At 44.4% G+C, this 19,148-nt stretch overlaps 1 non-coding gene across 1 annotated transcript; it reads right to left on the bottom strand.

Moving 5' to 3' along the window:
• Positions 1-15,310: 15,310 nt before the first annotated feature.
• On the bottom strand, positions 15,311-15,384 carry TRNAN-AUU (transfer RNA asparagine (anticodon AUU)). Its single transcript has one exon. It is a non-coding gene; the product is annotated as a tRNA-Asn (tRNA).
• Between the last annotated feature and the right edge of the window lie 3,764 nt (positions 15,385-19,148).

Here is a 19,148-nt window from a genome sequence, read left to right as displayed (position 1 = left end):
GCTGTGCAAAGCCATTTGGCTGTGCATTTATTGATCTAAGCGTGCATTTTTATCAAAGCGTGATAAAATTGACACATAACAGCAGTGTTCAATCAGCGTTCAATCGAAGTGAAAAAGAAGGAAAACAGAAGCACACCAATCTAACAAAACAAAGAAAACTGAAGAACTAATAACAAATGTGAGTCACTTACTCCTCAGATCACTCACCTCCTGATTGTTGCATCTGATTACATAGCACAGAACTACCTTACTTGGACATTTCATAAACCATCCATTTCACCTACAAATGCCTGTATCTGTATTATTGTAATTTTGTTTTTTAAGCACAGCTGCACCAATGCAATTTTGCCTGCAAACACTTAAAACATCTAACATAATTACCATTGCTTCTTAAACCTCTCACAATCCTTTCATTTCTTACACTCCAAATACATTTCTGCACCCACTTTATCTACGCTTTTGACTCATTTCATACTAAATCTACACCCCTTGAGCCTACACTGCTTTTCTCACCTGCATTTCTGCAATTCTTCTGCTCGGATTGCCTTACAGTCTCCTCTCCTACTTCCACTACTTCAACCTATTTACCTACTTAACACTATGTCAAGGTTTTCTTATACTCCCCACATCACTCAGTGTCTACCTAATAATGTATCTTTATCCTTCCCCACTAGTCTCCTCCACCTCCTCCTCTCTCCCCTCCTCTGTCTCCCCTCCATCCCTCTGTTTCCTTCCCCCACCTTTCCTGTTACCCCACTTTCATTCACCTCTGCCCCATGGTCCTGCTACCCCACAACTCAGCCCTGCTCCCTCTCTCCCTTCCCTGTCACCTCCCCACACCCCCATCCACATCACACTGACCTCCCTCCCTGCCCACCTTTGGTAAACGTAACCGAAAGGCAACTGGGTTGACTCTTTTAATAATAAGAAATGGCCCAATAAATTTGGGTCCCAGTCTAGCTGAGGATTGTCGAAGCCTGATGTTGCGAGTCGACAACCACACCCTATCTCCCACCTTAAAAGTGCAAGGACGTCGGAGCCTGTCAGAAAATTTCTTCTCTCGAAAGGCCGCTTTTCTGAGAGCAAGGTGCACCTTTTTCCAAATGGCTCTGAGATGGGAGGTTAAGGTAAGCGAGGAGACTGAGGAATGATGAAAAAAAGAATTAGCTCTGGGGTGAAAACCAAAAACTGAAAAGAATGGAGACTCTTTAGTGGAGGAATGACAAGAATTATTGTAAGCAAATTCAGCCAACGGAAGAAACTCGGACCAATCATTCTGGAGTTTGGCTGAATACAAGCGCAAATATTGTTTCAATGATTGGTTAACTCGTTCGGTTTGCCCGTTGGATTGTGGGTGGTAACCGGATGTTAACGACAATTTCATCTTCAATGAGGCACAAAAACATTTCCAGAATTGTGCGATGAATTGTGGACCCCGATCAGAAACAATATCAGTAGGTAACCCATGAAGCCTGAATACATGGCGGAGAAACAAAACTGCCAACCCTTGGGCAGAAGGCAATCGGGGAAGAGCAATAAAATGAGCCATTTTACTAAAACGGTCCACTACCACCCATATGACTCGGAATCCGGCTGAAAGGGGAAGGTCAACCACAAAATCCATGGAAATATGAGACCACGGCCTGAGAGGAACATTTAAGGGCATAAGTTGCCCGATGGGCAAGGAACGGGGAACCTTATGCTGTGCACAAACCTGACATGAATAAACAAATTCCTTGACGTCTTTAGAAAGACCAGGCCACCATACTGAGCGAGAGACTAACTCCAATGTCTTAGAGACTCCTGGATGCCCTGAAACTTTGTTATCATGGAATTCCGTTAAAACAGTAACTCTCAAAAACTCAGGGACGTAAAGACGACCAGCAGGAGTAATTCTAGGAGCTTGGTGTTGAAGCTGTTTTAACTGGGTAAATAAATCTTGTGTGAGGCCCGCCCAGATGACCGAAGATGGAAGTATGGGGGTAACAGGATTGTTATTGTGAACCGGAAGAAAGCTATGTGACAGGGCATCAGCCTTAGTATTCTTGGAACCAGGCCTGAAAGTGATTATAAATTTGAAACGCGTAAAAAATAATGCCCAACGTGCCTGCCGGGCATTAAGCCGCTTAGCCGATTCAATCTATTGCAGGTTCTTATGGTCAGTCAATACCGAAATAGTATGTTTTGCTCCCTCCAGCCAATGCCTCCACTCCTCGAAAGCCCATTTTACCGCCAGTAACTCCCGATTACCAACGTCATAGTTGGATTCAGCGGAGGAGAATTTCCTGGACATAAAGGCACAAGGATATAACTCCAGAGACTCCGGATCCTTTTGAGAAAGGATAGCCCCCACTCCAACCTCCGAGGCATCAACCTCCACCACAAAGGGCAATTCCGGATTAGGATGTCTGAGGACTGGAGCCGAGACAAAGGCTTGTTTCTAGGCCCGGAAGGACAACTCAGCTTCACGCGACCAGTTGGTAGGATCCGCTCCTTTCTTTGTCAGAGCTACAATGGGAGCAACCAGGTCAGAAAAAGAATGAATGAACCTCCTATAATAATTCGCAAACCCTAAAAAACGCTTAATTGCTTTTAAATTGGTGGGTTGCGCCCAACTAAGGATGGCCTGGAGTTTCTTTGGTTCCATGGAAAATCCCTGAGGGGAAATTATGTACCCTAAAAAAGATACTTCCGTGACATGAAACTCACACTTCTCCAGCTTGGCATATAAATGATTCTCACATAACTTTTGAAGAACCAGACGCACCTGGGTAACATGTTGTTCCATTGATTTAGAAAAAATCAGGATGTCGTCTAAGTAAACGACCACGAATTTCCCTAGGAAGTCACGGAGCACATCGTTAATGAGGTCTTGAAAAACTGCCGGAGCATTGGACAGGCCGAACGGCATCACCAGGTATTCGTAGTGACCCGACTGAGTACTGAAGGCCGTTTTCCACTCATCTCCAGATTTAATTCGGATGAGGTTGTACGCTCCTCTAAGGTCAATTTTAGAAAAAATCACAGCAGAACGTAACTGATCAAAGAGTACAGAAATCAACGGCAAAGGATAGGTGTTTTTAACTGAGATCTTATTCAGGGCTCTAAAATCAATGCAAGGTCTAAGCGAGCCATCCTTTTTCTCCACAAAGAAGAAGCCTGCACTTAAAGGAGATTTTGATGGTCTAATAAATCCTTTCTCAAGGCTCTCCTTTACATAATCATTCATAGCCGCAGTTTCTGGCCCGGATAATGCATATAATCTTCCCTTTGGCAATGCGGCACCAGGAATTAACTCAATAGCACAATCATAAGGCCGATGGGGAGGCAGAATGTCCGCATTGCCTTTGGAGAAAACATCAGCAAACTCCTGGTATTCCACCGGAATGAGTTCTGGAATGATAGCTGCTACTCTGACTGGAAACGTGATACATTCCTTATCACAAAAAGTACCCCAATGTGAAATCTCCCCCGACCGCCAATCAATGGTGGGATTATGAAAGGCCAGCCAAGGGTGACCCAGAACAACTGGAACTGCTGGGCAATGTGTAAGAAAGAACTCGATTTTCTCGGAATGTAGAGCTCCTACTGTAAGTAGTACAGGGGGTGTACAGAGAGAAATAATCCCATTAGACAGCGGACTCCCATCTAAGCCATGCATGGTGACACACCTACCCAAAGGTAACTGAGGAATGCCTAAGGCCTTAGCCAAAGTTAAATCCATAAAGTTTCCTGCAGCTCCACTGTCAACAAAAGCCGACACCAAAGAACTGAGGCTGCCAAAGGAAACTTTAACTGGGACTAAAAGGGAGTTATTCGAGGAGATAAGCTGCAGACCTAGGTGAACCCCCTCACAATTCACCTGGTCAAAGCGTTTCCCGACTTGTTCGGACAATTACGAGCAAAATGTCCCTTACCCCCACAGTACAGACAAAGACCAGAATTTTGCCTTCTGGCTCTTTCTTCAGGAGACAGCCGGAAGAGACCCATCTGCATGGTCTCCTCTACGTCTTCAGGAATGGAATATACACACGGACTTGACCTTACAGGTGCTCCTTTTTCAGCCCTCCGCTCTCTGAGACGACGATCAATCTTAATAGAAAGCTCCATGAGTTTATCGAGAGTCTCAGGAGCGGGGTACTGAAGGAGACTGTCTTTTATAGACTCTGATAAGCCGAGGCGAAACTGACTGCGCAGGGCTGGGTCATTCCAGCCACAGTCGTTCGACCAACGGCGAAACTCCGTACAATAAACCTCTGCAGGATTTCTACCCTGTCTGAGAGCGCGCAACTGACTTTCAGCGGACGCCTCTCTATCAGGGTCATCATACAAGAGCCCTAAAGACTCAAAAAAAGCGTCAATTGACAACAATGCCGGATCCTCTGCTCTTAAACCAAATGCCCAGGTCTGAGGATCCCCCTGGAGCAAAGAAATAATAAACCCGACCCGCTGAGATTCAGTACCCGAGGAAGTCGGTCTTAAACGAAAATAAAGTTTACAGGATTCTTTAAAATTAAAAAAACTCTTTTCTATCACCAGAAAAACGGTCAGGCAAATGCATCTTTGGTTCAGGGACTACCCTTGGGGAAGCTCGCAAAAGATCTTCCTGCGACTTCACCCGAAGAGAAAGATCCTGAACCATCTGAGTAAGTTCTAGAATCTGGCTGACTAAGAGCTGACCAGGATTTGGCCCTAAACCTGTTGGATTCATGAGGCCGATAAACTCTCACAAAACTGAATGAGAAAAAATTAAACCCTGTTTAATTTTAAGTTTTGGTATGGCCGGTAATAATGTTATGATTCCAGCACTCTGGTCAGAGAAGATCTTATGGCAAGGACTGGAGCACTGGAACGGAATGCTGGGGAAGGGAGCAGGACAGGAAAATAGCCCCTGGCGCCCTAACTCTGTTGTCTCACCCGTGTTGTCAGAAATCCCCTGCGAGACTATGGTTTCTTGAGCCCTTGGCAGCCGCGTTTGAAGGGCGGATTATGTCTGCCCAACTTCGATGCCCCCCGGTCTTAATGAGAGACAAAGGGAAACCTGAGACAGGGTGATAACAAGAGGCCCTCTAACTAAACAACCAGGCCAGGGGCTAAGCAAACTCAAAACTATAATATGTGCGGAGAAACCGCCAGGAAAAAGGACAACCAAAATATCCACTTGTCCAATTCTCCTACCCGGCACCGCCAAGTACCAGAGAGGACTTGTGGAAGCGGAACCCTCCGCAAGTGCTCCAAACACAAAATATAAAAGGTAAAGCGGCTGAGCCGCAACACACGGCAGAGCCGCAACTCACGAACACCACTGGATATAAAACGGTGATCAGTCAGGACTCCAGGGAACCAAACGACCTCTTGGGATGAGATGATAACTCCCGAATACCGGACTTCTGCGGACTGGAATGACCGGATACAGCAGGACTGGAAACAGACTCTCAGCAAACAAAGGCAGCATGCAGGAAGCTATTACCGGCGTCTGTGAGAAGCCCTGGGAGTGTATTTAACAAGGAGTCCTCCAATCAGCTGCTAAAGGCTGATTAGAATAAATGCCAGAGAGCAGGTGAATATCTTAATTTCCTAAAGCCTAGCAACGGGGAACGCGGTCCGCCAGTGGCGTCCCCGTTGCTAGGGTCCGTGCGGCTCAGCGCGCCCGGCGTCTAGCGTTGCTAGGGAGCCGGCGGCTGTACGTGCACGGCGTCTCTAGTTGCTAGGCGCCGGGCCGCGCAGACCATCAAGCGGACCCCGGCGCCTAACAGTATGACTCCCAAAAACAACAACCGCGTCATTGGGACCAACTGCGATTTTGGCAAGTTTAGGAGCCAACCATGTTGTTGAAGAACTGTCAGGGAGAGTGCAATGTTTTGCACCAACTGGTCCCTGGATCTCGCCTTTATCAGGAGATCATCCAAGTACGGGATAATTGTGACTTCTTGCTTGCGAAGGAGAACCATAATTTCCGCCATCACCCTGGTGAAAATCCTCGGAGCCGTGGACAGACCAAACGGCAATGTCTGAAATTGGTAATGACAATCCTGAATTGCAAACCTTAGGTAGCTTGAGGCAGTGGCTAAATGGGAACATGTAAGTAGGCATCCTTTATGTCTACCAAAACCATGAAATCTCCGTCCTCCGGACTGGAGATCACTGCCCTGAGAAATTCCATCTTGAAATTGAATTTCTTTAGGAAGAAATTGAGGGATTTCAGATTTAAGATTGGTCTGACTGAGCCGTCCGGCTTCGGGACCACGAAGAGGCTTGAATAAAAACCTTCTCCCTGCTGACTAAGGCCAATTTGAACAATCGGTGAGGGGGAACGTCTTGAAACCCCAGTTTGTACCCTTGGGACACTATTTGTAAAACCCACGAGTCCAGGTCCGAATGAATCCAGAACTGACTGAAGAGTTTTAGACGTGCCCCCACTGGTGTGGGCTCCTGCAAGAAAGCCCCAGTGTCATGCAGTGGATTTGGCAGAAGCAGAGGACAATCTCTGGTCCTGCGATCTTGAAGAGGCTACAGACCTCTTCCTTTTCCTTCCTTTACCTGCAAAGAAAGGGGAATCTAAACTTCTTGCATATCTATTGGGCCAAAATGACTGCGGTAGATAATGATGCGTCTTCATCCGTTGACAGGGAACATAGGGCAAGAAGGTTGACAAGCTATTACCGGCGTCTGTGTGAAGCACTGAGAAGGTATTTAGCAGGGAGTCCTTCAATCAGAAGTTCAGAGCCTGATTAGCACAATGCCGTGCAGCTGCCTTGCTGCACGACCAGAAGACAAGTGTGTGTGTGTAGTTTACTTGATTGACCCTGCAAGGGGAGCGCAGTCCGTCCGTGGCGTCCCCGTTGCTAGGGTCCAGGCGGCTCAGCGCGCCCGGCGTCCTAGCGTTGCTAGGGAGCCGGCGGCTAGCACACTCGGCGTCCCTAGTTGCTAGGCGCCGGGCCGCGAGGACATCGCGGACCACGGCGCCTAACACCTGTGTGTTCTCTTCCTCTCCTACCTCACTCTGGAACTGGCCGCCCAGAGAACGAGAGGGCAGCGGCTGACATCAGAGAGGGTGCAGCAATCTGTGTGGGCAGAGCCCCTCACAGCAAGGTGTCCTTATGCTGTGCCCCGTGTAATCACTGTGATCCATACAGACTCTCACCCTGGTATGCTCTCTATTATTTATTTTTTTACACTGCGGCATGCTCGAGGGAAGGGAGCAGGCACCACCCCACCGCCACTACTCCTCCGCCAGCATCACTGCCGAGCCGGTCAGTGTTCCGGCGGCAATGAGCAGTAGGCAGCCACCAGCAACAACAGTCAGGAAGCTGTTACTCCCGGCAGCAGTAGCGTCAAGCTGCAATTCAGCCAGCGGCACGATGATCCGGGAGACAGTGGCAGCACAGGGAAGCAGTACCCCCTCCAATCGCAGCACCAACTAGGAGACTGAGGCAGCAACCTGCCCCCAGCAGCAGCACCACCCTGATGATAGGTAAGATGCATTTTGGTGTCACAAGAAGGTGGCCGGAGTAGTGGCTGGCTGTGGTCACACCCCGGGGAAAAGTGATAGTGATTTCAGTGTTCCCTTGCGCGGGGATTGGATGTGTAGATGTATGGAGGCTATGTATGTATAGATGTGAGCGGCAGTGTGCGGATGTATGAGAGCGGCAGTGTGCGGATGTATGAGAGCGGCAATGTACGGCTGTATAACTGCGTCGGTGTGCGGCTGTATGAGTGCGATGGTGTGCGGCTGTATGCGTGCGGCGGTGTGCGGCTGTAAGAGTGCGGCAGTGTGCGGCTGTAAGAGTACGGCTGTAAGAGTGCGGCTGTAAGAGTGCGGCTGTAAGAGTGCGGCTGTAAGAGTGCGGGGTTGTACGGATGTATGAGAGCGGGGTTGTACGGATGTATGAGAGCGGGGTTGTACGGATGTATGAGAGCGGCAGTGTATGGATGTATGAGAGCAACAGTGTACAGTTGTGTGAGAGCGGCAGTGTGCGGATGTATGAGAGTGGCGGTGTACGGATGTATGAGAGCGGCAGTGTATGGATGGCAGCGTCATAGGGAGGGATGTCGGAATGCTGTTATAGGGTTCCTAATACAAAATGCCACGTTGGGCTTGATGGGCAGGTAGTGCGGCAAGCACACCCAAATTGGCATCTGACGTCGCCTGCAGTCCACACTGTTGTGAGGAGTCAGAGTTAATTTTGACTGTGTAGTGTACTCATAGAGGACCTACCGCCCGTCCCCTCCTCGCATCTGAGCAGCAGGTCAGGCTCTTATTTTCTTTTTAATCAGGAGAGGCCGAGTGAACTGTGAGCAGGGGGGCAGAGCTACATGGGACCCAGAGGGGCTGCTGTGCTGTCAGAGAGGGAGAGGAAGAGAGAGATGAAGCTACTGCAGATCCCCAGCTGATTGTGAGGTGCCGGGTTGAAGGGTGATGTGATCACCCTTCTCCCTCGCTGCCGCTGGGGACCGCATCTAGGCTTCCTCCATCGAGGGCATGCGGCGCAGCAGTGGGCAGCGTGTAATGAGTTTGTCTGACTCATTATACTGCTGCCTGTTGTGGACACCTCCGTCCATACGGACTGGTGTACATGCCCAGCACAGAGGTGACAGTGTTGGTGGAAGTGCTGCCCAGTTCTGACCCTGCAGGCCTCCCTGATCTGACTGCGGCCGCTGCTACTGCTGCGGCCCGAAACCCCTGCCGGTCCCCTCCATAGACTTCTGCCTGTCCAGCGCTGAGGTACTAGGGGTATCCCAGCTGCGGGAAGGGTATGTCTCTGGCTTTCTCTCCGGCAGGGGAAGGTGACAGCGGCGGAGGAAGTGTTGCCCACCTCAGACACTGCAGGCCTCCCCGATCCAGCTGCGGCCACAGTTGATGCTGCCAGAACCCCCTGCTGGTCTCCTTTGTTGACTGCCGCATGGCCAGTGCTGAAGTACTGGGGGTAGGCCAGCTACGGGAAGAGTGTATCTGCCTCGGGCTCTCTCTCTCTGTCAGGGGAAGGAAGGGCTGATTCTCAGGCACAACAGGGAGGGCTAGGCTGCAGGAACACAGCACTGGAAGAAACAGGAGGCCGAACTCATGACCAAAAAGTGAGCAGTGCAGTGATCAGCCCCCTAGTCTTTCCCTCTCTCTGGGTGCAGAGCTGTATTCTACAGAGAGAGCTGGGATGGGAAGAAGGGGAACGGCACCTGACACACACATACACGCGCGGCACCTGACACACACATACACGCGCAACACCTGACACACACACATACACGTGCGGCACCTGACACACACACACGTAGCATCAGACACAATAAAATAAACATGCAGCACCTGACCCACACATACACGCGCAACACCTGACACACACACATACACGTGCGGCACCTGACACACACACACGTAGCATCAGACACAATAAAATAAACATGCAGCACCTGACCCACACATACACGCGCAACACCTGACACACACACACATACACGTGCGGCACCTGACACACACACACGTACCATCAGACACAATAAAATAAACATGCAGCACCTGACACATGCATATACACGCAGCACCTGACACATGCATATACACGCAGCACCTGACACATGCATATACACGCAGCACCTGACACATACATATACACGCAGCACCTGACACATACATATACACGCACACCATCAGACACACACATACACACGCAGTGCCTTACTCACACACACATAGACACGTGCAGCACCTGAGGCACACACATGTACACGCGCAGCACCTGACGCACACACATGTACACGCGCAGCACCTGACGCACACTCATGTACACACGCAGCACCTGACGCACACTCATGTACACGCGCAGCACCTAATGCACACTCATGTACACGCGCAGCACCTGACGCACACTCATGTACACGCGCATCACCTGACACAGACATACGTATTCATGCACAGCACCAGACATACACTTGTACACACGCGGAGCACCTGATACTCACACACATATACACCCGCAACACCTGACACACACACACACACACACGTGCGGCAGCTGACGCATACACACGCACCATCAGACACACTCATATATACACGCAGCACCTGACACACACATACACACAGGAGCTGACACACACATACACAGGCAGCACCTGACACACACACACATATACACGCGCAGCACCTGACACCACGCACTCACACGTACAAGCAATGCATTTCACGCCTACCTCCAGCCTCAGTTACAGGCTGCTGCCGCCTACCCCCCTCCCTGCATCAGCTGCAAAGGCAGCAAAATATTTTGACCAAAGTCTAAAGGCCCGTACACATTAAACGATGTCGCTCTGTGAGCTACATCGTCTAATGTTTCCCCTCCCGGGCCGGCCGGCGGCCGACTGTACACACTGAGCGATATGACCGCTCATATCGCTCAGTGACGTCACGCCCCCGCCAGCCCTGCATGAAGGTCGTGGACGACAGTCCACATCCTTCCTGCATGCCCTACCGACAGCGAAGATTGTTGCCGACCCGCGGGGCCGCGCATCGTTTGTCGCTGGCTGCATACACACTTAACGATAAAATGAGCGACGTCGCTCATTAAATCGTTAAGTGTGTACGGACCTTAAACAATTTGGTTTGGTTAATAAAATAATTTTGCACAGAACAGTGATGTTATACGAACATTTTCATTAAACATTTAAAAAATCAAATGTTTATTCTTTAAGTGAAATTTTACATTTCTGAATAAAAAAAATAAATTTAAAAAAAGCGATGAAATTCTATAGACAAAAAACCTTACGGTTTCACATGTCCCATTAAGGCTTCTTAGACATGATCGAAATTTCAGAAACCTGTTGTAACTCTTCCACTCAAACTCCAAAAAGCAATGAAATTCCAATCATTAAGGCTGACGCCTTAATGGACGTGTTCCTTGCGCAATACAGATATGGTATGCCATCACAGCCTGTGGGTAAGTGCAGATTCAGCACTCTCACAGAGTGAGATTGCTGTCACTCACACAATGGTGGAGCTGCTAATTCACAGATTTGTGTGCTCATTGGAATACACACATGCAGTCTATGCAACTGAAGGTCTGAGCGGAAGACAAAGCTGCTCAGATGAGGTAAGAGTGTTGTTGATTGGAGGGAGGAGAGAGGTGTGGATGGGGGAACACTAAGCAGCACTAATGGGGGGGACAGAGAAACACAGGGGGTAATTCAGACCGCAGCAGCAGCAGCGATTGCAGTCTGAATTAGTTTGTGAGGTGCGCACGTGCAATGGCCGCACTGCGCGTGCGTACCCCAGGAGCCCAGTGAGATGCTATCACCCTGCCTGATTGATAGGCAGAGGTGGTTGCGGGGAAGGAGGGGGGCGTGCAAACAGCGTTAGAATGCCATTGGCAGGGCATGGTCTGCACAACGGAGGCGTTTCCGGACCACTGGGGGGTGGGCTGTGGCGGTTATCCCCCTGCCAAGAGCGCAGGATCCACTAAATTTACCTTCAGGATGTCAGCTACATGAATAGGGTAAGAGTGGTGTGGATAGGGGGTAGATTAAGCAGCAAGTATGGGAAGGGAGACAGAGCGGTGCAGATGGGGGAAATGGTGCAGATGGGTTGAAAACACTGGCATGGATGGGTAGAAAACTGGTGCAGATGGGAGAGAAGACAGTGTGCCATGTACTGGAGGAGGCGGAGTGACGTTGAAGAAGGAAACACTGAGCAGCACAGAGAGAAGGAAACGGTAGTACAGACAATGCACAGGTGGGGAAAGACAGATGGTACAGATAAGTTAGTACAGACTAGCACAGATGGGAGAACACAGCAGTAGGGATTGGGGAAGACCGGGCAGCATGGGGGTGTATAGGGGAAGTAAGTGTAGATGCATAGACCGTAGATGGGGTATTATAGTTTAGCAATTAACCAAGATGTTTGAGGGAGCTAAATGTGTATACTAAGTGAGATGGATGTATGGAGTTAGAAGGATGTTGTAACAAGGTGGCTTTGTTGTGTTGACTGAATGGGATGGTTGTGGGCACTGTGTGGGATGGGAGCACCACAAAACTGCTCAGACCTTCAGTTGCATAGACTGCATGTGTGTATTCCAATGAGCACACAAATCTGTGAATTAGCAGCTCCACCATTGTGTGAGTGACAGCAATCTCACTCTGTGAGAGTGCTGAATCTGCACTTACCCACAGGCTGTGATGGCATACCATATCTGTATTGCGCAAGGAACACGTCCATTAAGGCGTCAGCCTTAATGATCGGAATTTCATTGCTTTTTGGAGTTTGAGTGGAAGAGTTACAACAGGCTTCTGAAATTTCGATCATGTCTAAGAAGCCTTAATGGGACATGTGAAACCGTAAGGTTTTTTGTCTATGGAATATATATATATATATATATATATATATATATATCACAAACATATATGATTCATACATATATCACACACACATACATGATACATACATGAGAAAGACCTGGGATGGTGATGAGGCCAGGGCCCCCTGCTGATGTTGCGTTGAGGTTCAATCCCACCCAGGGACCTAATTGACCTTGTTATCAGATTTTGGTGATCTTTAAGTAGACAAGTCAAATTTCATACCCCCTGTTATGGTGTAGGGTACCTGGCCTTCTCTGATGTAATCAGAGTTAGATTTGATTCAGTGATTTTATAAAAACATCTAGGAAGCACAATTTAGCAGTGGGTTGCAGAGAAAAAGAAATATGCTGGCAAAAAAATCAAATTGCGTGATTAAACAGCTCTTCATTTTCTGGCTTTATTTTTATGCTAACAAATTTGTTCTCTGAAAAGTGTCCACAAAGCCAAGTCTCTGATTAACACCTTTGTAGGGATGGTTTTTCACCTATTACTAAATTAAACTTGCTTCATTGGAAAGGCAGCAAGATGCATCCTCATTTCAATGTCTACTGAAATAATACAGGTTGACACCAGGAAACATTAACGCCACTGCATCCTTGCTGCTTTCTCATGTGGAAGTCTGTTTAATGTGAAAACAAGGTGATATCTAATTAGCACACAGGTAAGGAATTAAGAAAATCTTTATTTAAGGGTGAAGATGTTTCTCACAAAATCGTTGCCCCAATGCATCATTGAAATTCAAGCTGGAAAGATGATTTTAAAATATCACTTGTACATTTTGTATTGCTCTTCTGGTGACAATGTAGTTTGTTTTTGTCAATTACCATTTTAATAATAGGGTAAAGAAAATGAAGTGGATTTTTGAAAGAAAACAATACTGTCAATATACTATTAAAACAAATTAAAATGGTAAAAGTTATTGTACTTTAAGTAAAAATAAAAGAGACAAAATATCAATCCCAGTTTTGGATTACTTTAATTAACAAAAAAAAAATGCATATAGCAGAGGATAGTTTCAATCTGCCTACCTCTGGGTTATGGGCCCAGCATGCTTCCATTGCAGTACTCTGCTGCACATGTAAGTTCAAGAGATCCTGAAGCACTCACTCATCATGGGAAAGTACCAATGTGTTTCTTCGTTGGTTGATGGAAGAAACATCTTACAAAAACTCTCCAGATTATTGACTTTTTAAAGCAGGGCTGGCCAAACCAGTCCTCGAGATCTACTAACAGTTCACATTTTCTAGACTACCTAGCTGGTGCACAGGTGTAGTCATTACTAATTAAGATGTGCTGCATTCATTCCTAACTGACCATTCTACAGATCTCCAGGAGGCCTGGAAAACATGAACTGTTGGAAGATCTCGAGGACCGGTTTGGCCAGCCCTGTTTTAAAGTTTTTCTAGGAAACGTTTTAGATGAATGCTTATTAGCCTTTGTCAGTATGGACTTTTGCAAAGTGTCTCTGTGGCACAATCAGTTAGTATGTACGGCTATTAACCAAAAGGTTGGTGGTTCAATCCCACCCAGGGACCTAATTGACCTTATCAGATTTTGGTGATCTTTAAGTAGACAAGTCAAAATTTCAAACCCCCTGTTATGGTGTAGGGTACCTGGCCTTCTCTGATGTAATCAGAGTTAGATTTGATTCAGTGATTTTATAAAAACAGCTAGGAAGCACAATTTAGCAGTGGGTTGCAGAGAAAAAAAATATGCTGGCAGAAAAATCCAATTGAGTGATTAAACAGCTCTTTATTTTCTGGCTTTATTTTTATGCTAACAAATTTGTTCTCTGAAAAGTGTCCACAAAGCCAAGTCTCTGATTAACACCTTTGTAGGGATGGTTTTTCACCTATTACTAAATTAAACTTGCTTCATTGGAAAGGCAGCAAGATGTATCCTCATTTCAATGTCTACTGAAATAATACAGGTTGACACCAGGAAACATTAACGCCACTGCATCCTTGCTGCTTTCTCATGTGGAAGTCTGTTTAATGTGAAAACAAGGTGATATCTAATTAGCACACAGGTAAGGAATTAAGAAAATCTTTATTTAAGGGTGAAGATGTTTCTCACAAAATCGTTGCCCCAATGCATCATTGAAATTCAAGCTGGAAAGATGATTTTAATATATCACTTGTACATTTTGTATTGCTCTTCTGGTGACAATGTAGTTTGTTTTTGTCAATTACCATTTTAATAATAGGGTAAAGAAAATTAAGTGGATTTTTGAAAGAAAACAATACTGTCAATATACTATTAAAACAAATTAAAATGGTAAAAGTTATTGTACTTTAAGTAAAAATAAAAGAGACAAAATATCAATCCCAGTTTTGGATTACTTTAATTAACAAAAAAAAAATGCATATAGCAGAGGATAGTTTCAATCTGCCTACCTCTGGGTTATGGGCCCAGCATGCTTCCATTGCAGTACTCTGCTGCACATGTAAGTTCAAGAGATCCTGAAGCACTCACTCATCATGGGAAAGTATCAATGTGTTTCTTCGTTGGTTGATGGAAGAAACATCTTACAAAAACTCTCCAGATTATTGACTTTTTAAAGTTTTTCTAGGAAACGTTTTAGATGAATGCTTATTAGCCTTTGTCAGTATGGACTTTTGCAAAGTGTCTCTGTGGTGCAATCGGTTAGTGTGTTTGGCTATTAACCAAAAGGTTGGTGGTTTAATCCCACCCAGGGACGTAATTGACCTTGTTATCAGATTTTGGTGATCTTTAAGTAGACAAGTCAAATTTCATACCCCCTGTTATGGTGTAGGGTACCAGGCCTTCTCTGATGTAATCAGAGTTAGATTTGATTCAGTGATTTTATAAAAACATCTAGGAAGCACAATTTAGCAGTGGGTTGCAGAGAAAAAGAAATATGCTGGCAAAAAAAATCAAATTGCGTGATTAAACAGCTCTTCATTTTCTGGCTTTATTTTTATGCTAACAAATTTGTTCTTCATTACGTCCCTAGGTGGGATTGAACCACCAACCTTTTGGTTAATAGCCAAACACACTAACCGATTGCGCCACAGAGACACTTTGCAAAAGTCCATACTGACAAAGGCTAATAAGCATTCATCTAAAACGTTTCCTAGAAAAACTTTAAAAAGTCAATAATCTGGAGAGTTTTTGTAAGATGTTTCTTCCATCAACCAACGAAGAAACACATTGGTACTTTCCCATGATGAGTGAGTGCTTCAGGATCTCTTGCACTTACATGTGCAGCAGAGTACTGCAATGGAAGCATGCTGGGCCCATAACCCAGAGGTAGGCAGATTGAAACTATCCTCTGCTATATGCATTTTTTTTGTTAATTAAAGTAATCCAAAACTGGGATTGATATTTTGTCTCTTTTATTTTTACTTAAAGTACAATAACTTTTACCATTTTAATTTGTTTTAATAGTATATTGACAGTATTGTTTTCTTTCAAAAATCCACTTCATTTTCTTTACCCTATTATTAAAATGGTAATTGACAAAAACAAACTACATTGTCACCAGAAGAGCAATACAAAATGTACAAGTGATATATTAAAATCATCTTTCCAGCTTGAATTTCAATGATGCATTGGGGCAACGATTTTGTGAGAAACATCTTCACCCTTAAATAAAGATTTTCTTAATTCCTTACCTGTGTGCTAATTAGATATCACCTTGTTTTCACATTAAACAGACTTCCACATGAGAAAGCAGCAAGGATGCAGTGGCGTTAATGTTTCCTGGTGTCAACCTGTATTATTTCAGTAGACATTGAAATGAGGATACATCTTGCTGCCTTTCCAATGAAGCAAGTTTAATTTAGTAATAGGTGAAAAACCATCCCTACAAAGGTGTTAATCAGAGACTTGGCTTTGTGGACACTTTTCAGAGAACAAATTTGTTAGCATAAAAATAAAGCCAGAAAATGAAGAGCTGTTTAATCACGCAATTTGATTTTTTTGCCAGCATATTTCTTTTTCTCTGCAACCCACTGCTAAATTGTGCTTCCTAGATGTTTTTATAAAATCACTGAATCAAATCTAACTCTGATTACATCAGAGAAGGCCAGGTACCCTACACCATAACAGGGGGTATGAAATTTGACTTGTCTACTTAAAGATCACCAAAATCTGATAACAAGGTCAATTACGTCCCTGGGTGGGATTGAACCACCAACCTTATGGTTAATAGCCGTACACACTAACTGATTGCGCCACAGAGACACTTTGCAAAAGAACATACTGACAAATGCTAATAAGCATTCATCTAAAACGTTTCCTAGAAAAACTTAAAAACAGGGCTGGCCAAACCGGTCCTCGAGATCTTCAAACAGTTCATGTTTTCCAGGCCTCCTGGAGATCTGTAGAATGGTCAGTTAGGAATGAATGCAGCACATCTTAATTAGTAATGACTACACCTGTGCACCAGCTAGGTAGTCTAGAAAATGTGAACTGTTAGTAGATCTCGAGGACTGGTTTGGCCAGCCCTGCTTTAAAAAGTCAATAATCTGGAGAGTTTTTGTAAGATGTTTCTTCCATCAACCAACGAAGAAACACATTGGTACTTTCCCATGATGAGTGAGTGCTTCAGGATCTCTTGAACTTACATGTGCAGCAGAGTACTGCAATGGAAGCATGCTGGGCCCATAACCCAGAGGTAGGCAGATTGAAACTATCCTCTGCTATATGCATTTTTTTTTTGTTAATTAAAGTAATCCAAAACTGGGATTGATATTTTGTCTCTTTTATTTTTACTTAAAGTACAATAACTTTTACCATTTTAATTTGTTTTAATAGTATATTGACAGTATTGTTTTCTTTTAAAAATCCACTTCATTTTCTTTACCCTATTATTAAAATGGTAATTGACAAAAACAAACTACATTGTCACCAGGAGAGCAATACAAAATGTACAAGTGATATATTAAAATCATCTTTCCAGCTTGAATTTCAATGATGCATTGGGTCAACAATTTTGTGAGAAACATCTTCACCCTTAAATAAAGATTTTCTTAATTCCTTACCTGTGTGCTAATTAGATATCACCTTGTTTTCACATTAAACAGACTTCCACATGAGAAAGCAGCAAGGATGCAGTGGCGTTAATGTTTCCTGGTGTCAACTTGTATTATTTCAGTAGACATTGAAATGAGGATGCATCTTGCTGCCTTTCCAATGAAGCAAGTTTAATTTAGTAATAGGTGAAAAACCATCCTTACAAAGGTGTTAATCAGAGACTTGGCTTTGTGGACACTTTTCAGAGAACAAATTTGTTAGCATAAAAATAAAGCCAGAAAATGAAGAGCTGTTTAATCACTCGATTGGATTTTTCTGCCAGCATATTTTTTTTCTCTGCAACCCACTGCTAAATTGTGCTACCTAGCTGTTTTTTATAAAATCACTGAATCAAATCTAACTCTGATTACATCAGAGAAGGCCATGTACCCTACACCATAAGAGGAGGTTTGAAATTTTGACTTGTCTACTTAAATATCACCAAAATCTGATCACAAGGTTAATTACGTCCCTGGGTGGGATTGAACCACCAACCTTTTGGTTAATAGTCAAACACACTAACCGATTGCGCCACAGAGACACTTTGCAAAAAGTACATACTGACAAAGGCTAATATGCATACATCTAGAACGTTTCCTAGAAAAACATTAAAAAATCAATAATCTGGAGAGTTTTTGTAAGATGTTTCTTCCATCAACCAATGAAGAAACACATTGGTACTTTCCCATGATGAGTGAGTGCTTCAGGATCTCTTGCACTTACGTGTGCAGCAGAGTACTGCAATGGAAGCATGCTGGACCCATAACCCAGAGGTAGGCAGTTTGAAACTATCCTTTGCTATATGCATTTTTTTTTGTTAATTTAAGTAATCAAAACTGGGATTGATATTTTTGCTCTTTTATTTTTACTTAAAGTACAATAACTTTTACCATTTTAATTTGTTTTAATAGTATATTGACAGTATAGTTTTCTTTCAAAAATCCACTTAATTTTCTTTACCCTATTATTAAAATGGTAATTGACAAAAAAAAACTACATTGTCAACAGAAGAGCAATACAAAATGTACAAGTGATATATTAAAATCATCTTTCCAGCTTGAATTTCAATGATGCATTGGGGCAACAATTTTGTGAGAAACATCTTCACCCTTAAATAAAGATTTTCGTAATTTCTTACCTGTGTGCTAATTAGATATCACCTTGTTTTCACATTAAACAGACTTCCACATGAGAAAGCAGCAAGGATGCAGTGGCGTTAATGTTTCCTGGTGTCAACCTGTATTATTTCAGTAGACATTGAAATGAGGATGCATCTTGCTGCCTTTCCAATGAAGCAAGTTTAATTTAGTAATAAGTGAAAAACCATCCCTACAAAGGTGTTAATCAGAGACTTGGCTTTGTGGACACTTTTCAGAGAACAAATTTGTTAGCATAAAAATAAAGCCAGAAAATGAAGAGCTGTTTAATCACGCAATTTGATTTTTTTGCCAGCATATTTCTTTTTCTCTGCAACCCACTGCTAAATTGTGCTTCCTAGATGTTTTTATAAAATCACTGAATCAAATCTAACTCTGATTACATCAGAGAAGGCCAGGTACCCTACACCATAACAGGGGGTATGAAATTTGACTTGTCTACTTAAAGATCACCAAAATCTGATAACAAGGTCAATTAGGTCCCTGGGTGGGATTGAACCACCAACCTTTTGGTTAATAGCCGTACATACTAACTGATTGCGCCACAGAGACACTTTGCAAAAGTTCATACTGACAAAGGCTAATAAGCATTCATCTAAAACGTTTCCT

The sequence above is a fragment of the Pseudophryne corroboree genome, unplaced genomic scaffold (assembly GCF_028390025.1).
Source record: "Pseudophryne corroboree isolate aPseCor3 unplaced genomic scaffold, aPseCor3.hap2 scaffold_645, whole genome shotgun sequence".
NCBI classification, from domain to species: domain Eukaryota; kingdom Metazoa; phylum Chordata; class Amphibia; order Anura; family Myobatrachidae; genus Pseudophryne; species Pseudophryne corroboree.
This window is presented reverse-complemented; position numbering and strand designations above follow the sequence as displayed.